We start from the raw sequence: 6000 nt of genomic DNA, 5'->3' as shown, positions 1-6000 counted from the left end.
AGGTTCGAAATGAACATCATTTTATGTTGTATTTTAAACAGTTATGTTTTAATATGGGTATGAAAATTCTTTTACTAATTATATTGTTATGTTTATTTTCATCAATTGTCCATTTTTCAGGGACATTAGGAGACTACCTGTTAAAAATCTCAGTAATTGTTACACTATCTGAAGTTTAATTACAGCTAATTTTCTCAATAACCTGTTGTTTTATTAAAATGTTTGCAGATGTTTTAAGAAATTAATACATCTGAGTCTCAGAATCAGCAAATAATATTACTGCAATACAATTTATGTGTTAATATAATATTCTTATAGAAATAGAACAAACTGAATATAATATATAGATATAATTCTGATATAATGATACTTGAATCATGAAGTAATTATATATGTAAGTGTATGTCTTCAGGTAGAACTTCTTTTTATTTTATTTTATTTTGTCATTTTAGCTAATATTTTATATTTTTTATTATTTAATTATTATTTCATATTTAATCCCAATTAGTTAATACATATTTTTCAGCTGATGTAAGAAGAAACACTACTTTTTGCATATAACTTAAGTCTAATATTTGCCAATAATTCTATATATACACTTGAGGTGACTCTTTGGAAAAGACCCTGATACTGGGAAAGATTGAAGGCAAAAGGAGAATGGGGAGGCAGAGAATAAGACCGTTAGATAGAACCACTGACTCAGTGGACACGAATTTGAGCAAACTCTAGGAGATAGTGGAGGACAGAGGAGCCAGATACGCTGCAGTTCATGGAGTTTGTGAAAGCATGCTTGTTTGTGCTTAGTCATTCAGTCATGTCTGACTGTGACCGCATGGCCTGTAGCCTGCCAGGCTTCTTTATTCATGAGGATTCTCCAAGCAAGAATACTGGAGTGGAGTTGCCATTTCCTCCTCCAGGGGATCTCCCCAATCCAGAGATCAAACCCAGGTCTCCCACATTGCAGGTGGATTCTTTACCATCTGAGCCACCAGGAAAAGCCCATGGAGTTGGAAAGAGTCAGACACAACTTAGCAACTGAAAGCAAAAACCTGGATGGGGCCTCATTTCTCAGAGAAGAATTCCAAGATACTGGTGTGTATATATATGTATATTTTGAAGAAGTACTACACCCTGCCAGTCACTGCACTGTTGTTTGTTTGTTGATGGCTGCTCCTTTGTTTCTGAATTCTTTCCCTTCCCTGATAAGCAGCTACTTGATTCTACCCTTTGGAACTCAGAGAAGTTCAAGGAGGGTGAAGCCTTTCTCCTACAGACAGGAAATGGGGGACATGGAAAGAATTTGTACCCAGGACGGCCCCATAGGGTCCTGCATCATTCATTTCTTCAACAATTTTAGAACTTTTCTTTCTCACTTTCTCTCTTGTAGAATATGCAGGGTTTGGATACTGGCTATACTTTGGGAAACCACACACCTAGTGATTCATGTTTTGTTTGCAGCCTGTGTATTCCCTGCTCTGGCGAGGAAGAAAGGAAAGCCAGTGATTTGTCAAATTGACTTGATTCACCCGATTGTCTTTTCCTACGGGTTGACCATTCTTAGAGTTAGGTAGGTAATACAGTATAGGAAACCTGTAAGTAAAAACTTTCCAGAAGCTAATTTTTCAATGTCAATTCAAATTCCTCTCTTGTAAGATTTAGGCAATGATTGTATATTCCGCATCTGCAGTTATTTGCTTCTTTGTCTTTTATTTTCACTTTATACATTTCTCTGCTAATGAAACAAGTAAACAAAAGAAATCAACTTGGATTTATTTTATTTCAGGTTCACAGGTTGGCCTCATTTCAATTTAGTGAATGAGTAGGTCAAGGCAGTAAAACAATATACCTAATTTTACTGAAAGATTGTCTTAGCAATCACCATATAAGCATACAGCAAAAAGATAATAAATGTTTGATCCACTAATTTAAAGAGTCAGAACTATTGGACCATAGTGTACAAGGGTTTTTCTGTTACAATGTCACTGGAGAGAAAATATTTACACAAAGAAACACTTCAGTGAATATGAATATATGTATTCTGTAATTCTTCTTAAAGGTATTAAAATTCTTTGAATCCATGTAAGTTGTCATGTCTATTATATGGATTCCCTGTCCTGTCCAAGCTGACCCCACCTTATACTTTATGAAATCTTACTTATCTTTCAAGACGTAGCTCAGGTATCATCCTTCAGTTCATGTACAAACTAGAATGGATTGTCAATCTTGACATATAATCTTTGACCCCTTTGAATTCTTTTCCCTTCTTTAAACTGTTTAAATGCTTTATAAATGTCTTTTCCTACCAGACAGCCTTTAAGCTATTACATCCTAACATTTTATCTAGTCATGTGGTTGGCAATGTGTTTATTTGAGATAGCCATCCTTGAAATAGATGCCTCTTTGAAGTGGATGCCTTAGCAGTCAAAACATGTCAGACACTTGCATTACCCAAACCAAAAAAACCCAAAACAACTTGTCAAAGCTTACACTACCACCTTGCATTTCTACTTTGAAACACAACTCAACAAAGAATTGCAGAGCAACACATATAATTTAAATAAATCCTGGAAAAAAGTTTTGATTTCCAATAATAGACATTTCAGGTACACTGTTTGGCCAGTGTTCCTGAAAAAATGACCTGAAAAATTAATATAGATTACTTGATTGCTTCAGTTAACCTTTTATGTAAAAAGCTTTCTCAGGAAATGCAACAACTGAGGAGGAACTGGTAATCTACTCTTTATAGCCTGGTTAATGCCTTCTTTATTATCTCAGCCTCAGAGTCCAGCAAGGCAGAGTATACGTTGTCATAAAGTGAAAATCAGTATACATTTACTATTTTGCCACAAAAGTATTTGAATTTGCCAACATGCATCCATGATTTAGTGATGCATGCTTTGAATTTACTAATTATTAAGTGTTCTTAGTTAACAATGAGAATCTCATCCTATGGAAGGTGAAAGAATCCAGAAGAAAAATTCAAACAGTGAGGGAAACCAGTAAGTCTATAGAATTATGTGTCCTTGAAACTATAAGAGAACTGATATTGGAAGGCAAACAATTAAATTCCAGAAGGTGTTGAGAACCCCCCTCAATGATAAGGCACATAAGCTGTTTCACTTTGTTGGATAATGAGCCTGCCTAAGGTTGGAGAAACAAAACCAAGAAACTACTCCTGTCTCACTATGAGACTTCCGTTAATAACAAGCAACCATCATCTACTGGCTTAGATAGAAGAATACAAGAGAACTGCTTTGCAGTGCAAGTGTGTTAGACTTGCTGAAAACTGAGGATGAAAAAAGGAAAAGTGAGAAAAATCCTCTCAATCTCTAAAACGCCACAAAACAATGTAAAGTAGAATTTTAAAAAGAATTTAAAATTTTTGTTTTTCTTTGTCTATTCTGGTCCTTTCTTCTCTATATAAACTTTAGAACCAATGTATCAGTATTCACAAAATAGCTTGATGGTATTTTGATTGAGATGCATTGAAGCTCTAGACCAAACTCAGAAGAACTGACATCCTAACATTGTTGAGTCTTCGTGTTCATTAACATGGAATATCTCTCCATTTATTTAATTCTTTTCATTTATTTCAATAGTTTTGTGGTTTTCCTCAAATGGATCTTATATCCACTTTGTTAGATTTTTATGTATTTCATTTGAGGGAGGAGTAATACAAATGGTATATTTTTAACTTCAAACTCTATTTGTTTATGTGTCATATATAGGTAAGTGATTTTTATAAATGAACCTTATGTTTCACAACCTTGCTGTAATTGCTTACTTGTCTAGAAATTGTTGATTCTTTCAAATTTTCTACATAGATAATCAAGTCATTTGTAAATGAAGATAACTTTTTTCCTTCCCAATATGTATAACTTTCTTTCCCCCTTTTCTCGTCTTTCTGCATTAACTTGTTATTCCACTACAGTGTTGAAGGGCAGTGATGGGAGGGGACTGGGCTTCCCTGGTGTCTCATATGGTAAAGAATTAGTCTGCAATGCAGAAAACCCAGGTCCCATCCCTTGGTGGGAAGATCCCCTGGAGAATGCTATGGCTACCCACTCCAAGATTCTTGCCTGGAGAATTCCTTTGACAGAGGGGCCTGACAGGCTACAGTCCATGAGGTTGCAAAGAGTTGGGCATGACTGAGGGACTGACACTTTCACTTTTCCATGACAGGGGATATTCTTGTCCTGTTCCCAGTATTAGTCTGTGCTCAGTCATGTCCGAGTCTTTGCAACACCATGGACTATAGCCCACCAGGCTCCTCTGTCCATGGAATTCTCCAGGCAAGAACAGTGAGGTGGGTCGCCATTTCATTCTCGAGGGGATGTTCCTGACCCAAGGATAGAACCTGGGTCTCCTGCATTGCAGGAAGATTCTTTACCACTGCACCACCTGGGATGAAGCCTCAGTTTTAGTGAGGAAGCTTGAAACTTTTCATCATTAAGTATGATTTCAGCTGTGAGATTTTGGCAGATGTTTTGTCAAGTTAAAGAGGTTTACTTATAATTTATTTTTATGAATGAATGTTGAATTTTGTCAAATTCTGTTTCTCCTTTTATTGATCATAAGATTTATCATCTTTAGTGTGTTGATATGATGGACTACATTAATTCATTTTCAAATATTAAACCAGCCTTGCATACTTGGAATAAACCCTAACTGTTTGTAGTGTATAATCCTTTCTATCTATTGTTGGATTCAGTTTGCTAAAATTTTGTTGAGGATTTTTGTATCTATGTTAATTTCATTATAATATCATTGTCTGCTTAGGTATTAGGGTAATGCTCATCAAATGAGTCAGAGTATTTTCTTTGCTTTTCTCTTGTTAAAGAGGTAAGATAATTGGTATAATTTCTTTGTTAAATTTTGGTGGAATTCATCAGTGAACTCATGGAACTTTCTGTTTTGGAAGTTTATTATTTACTCATTTTTTTTTTAAATGTTATAGGTCTCGTCATAGTGTCTATTTTTAGGTGAGTTTGTCAGATTGTCTTTCAAGAAATTAATCCACTCTAAGTTATTAAACTTTTTGGCATTGGATTTTTCATATTACTTTATTATCTTTTAATATCCATAGAATCTATAGTGATGCCCCCTCTTTCATTTCTGATAAGTAATTTGTGTCTTCTCCCTTTTTTTTTTTTTTTTTCACAGTTACCTGGCTGGAGGATTGTTGATTTTATTCATCTTTTCTGAGAGTCAGGTTTTGGTTTCATTAATCTTTCTCAAATGGTTTCCTGTTTTTAATTGTGTTCATTTCTGTTCTAGTTTTATTTCTTCTGCTTATTTGGAGCTAGTTTGCCCTTCATTTTCCAGTTCCTATAGGTAAGTTTCGGTTATTAATTTCAGTTATTCTTTTCTGGTATGTGCATTCAGTGGTTTAAATTTTCCATTAAGTACTGATTTTGCTGCATAGCATGTTTCTTTGATTTCTTTGATATTTTACAAATGATTTATCACTCTTTCTGACATAATTCTAAATTATGAAATGTTTTATTCAGTTTATATACTTTAATTTTTCAGAAATAATCATTCCTTTTTAAGATATGTTTTTATTTGAAATTTGGAATTACACTTTTTTCCCCCTCTTTAGCTCTTGGTGTTTGCTTTCATTTATGATGAAATGTTATTCCCTTCAGTTCAGTTCAGTTACTCAGTTCAGTTCAGTACAGTTGCTCAGTCGTGTCCAACTCTTTGCTACCCCATGAATCACAGCACGCCAGACCTCCCTGTCCATCACAAACTCCCCGAGTTTACTCAAACTCATGTCCATCGAGTCAGTGATGCCATCCATCTCATCCTCTGTTGTCCTCTTCTCCTCCTGCTCCCAATCCCTCCCAACATCAGGGTCTTTTCCAATGAGTCAACTCTTCGCATGAGGTGGCCAAAGTATTGGAGTTTCAGCTTCAGCATCAGTCCTTCCAATGAACACCCAGGACTGATCTCCTTTAGGATGGACTGGTTGGATCTCCTTGCAGTCGCACAGTCATG

The sequence above is a fragment of the Cervus canadensis genome, chromosome 16 (genome assembly GCF_019320065.1).
Source record: "Cervus canadensis isolate Bull #8, Minnesota chromosome 16, ASM1932006v1, whole genome shotgun sequence".
Taxonomy (NCBI): domain Eukaryota; kingdom Metazoa; phylum Chordata; class Mammalia; order Artiodactyla; family Cervidae; genus Cervus; species Cervus canadensis.
The sequence above is the reverse complement of the archived record's forward strand: the minus strand, read 5'-3'. Positions refer to the sequence as shown.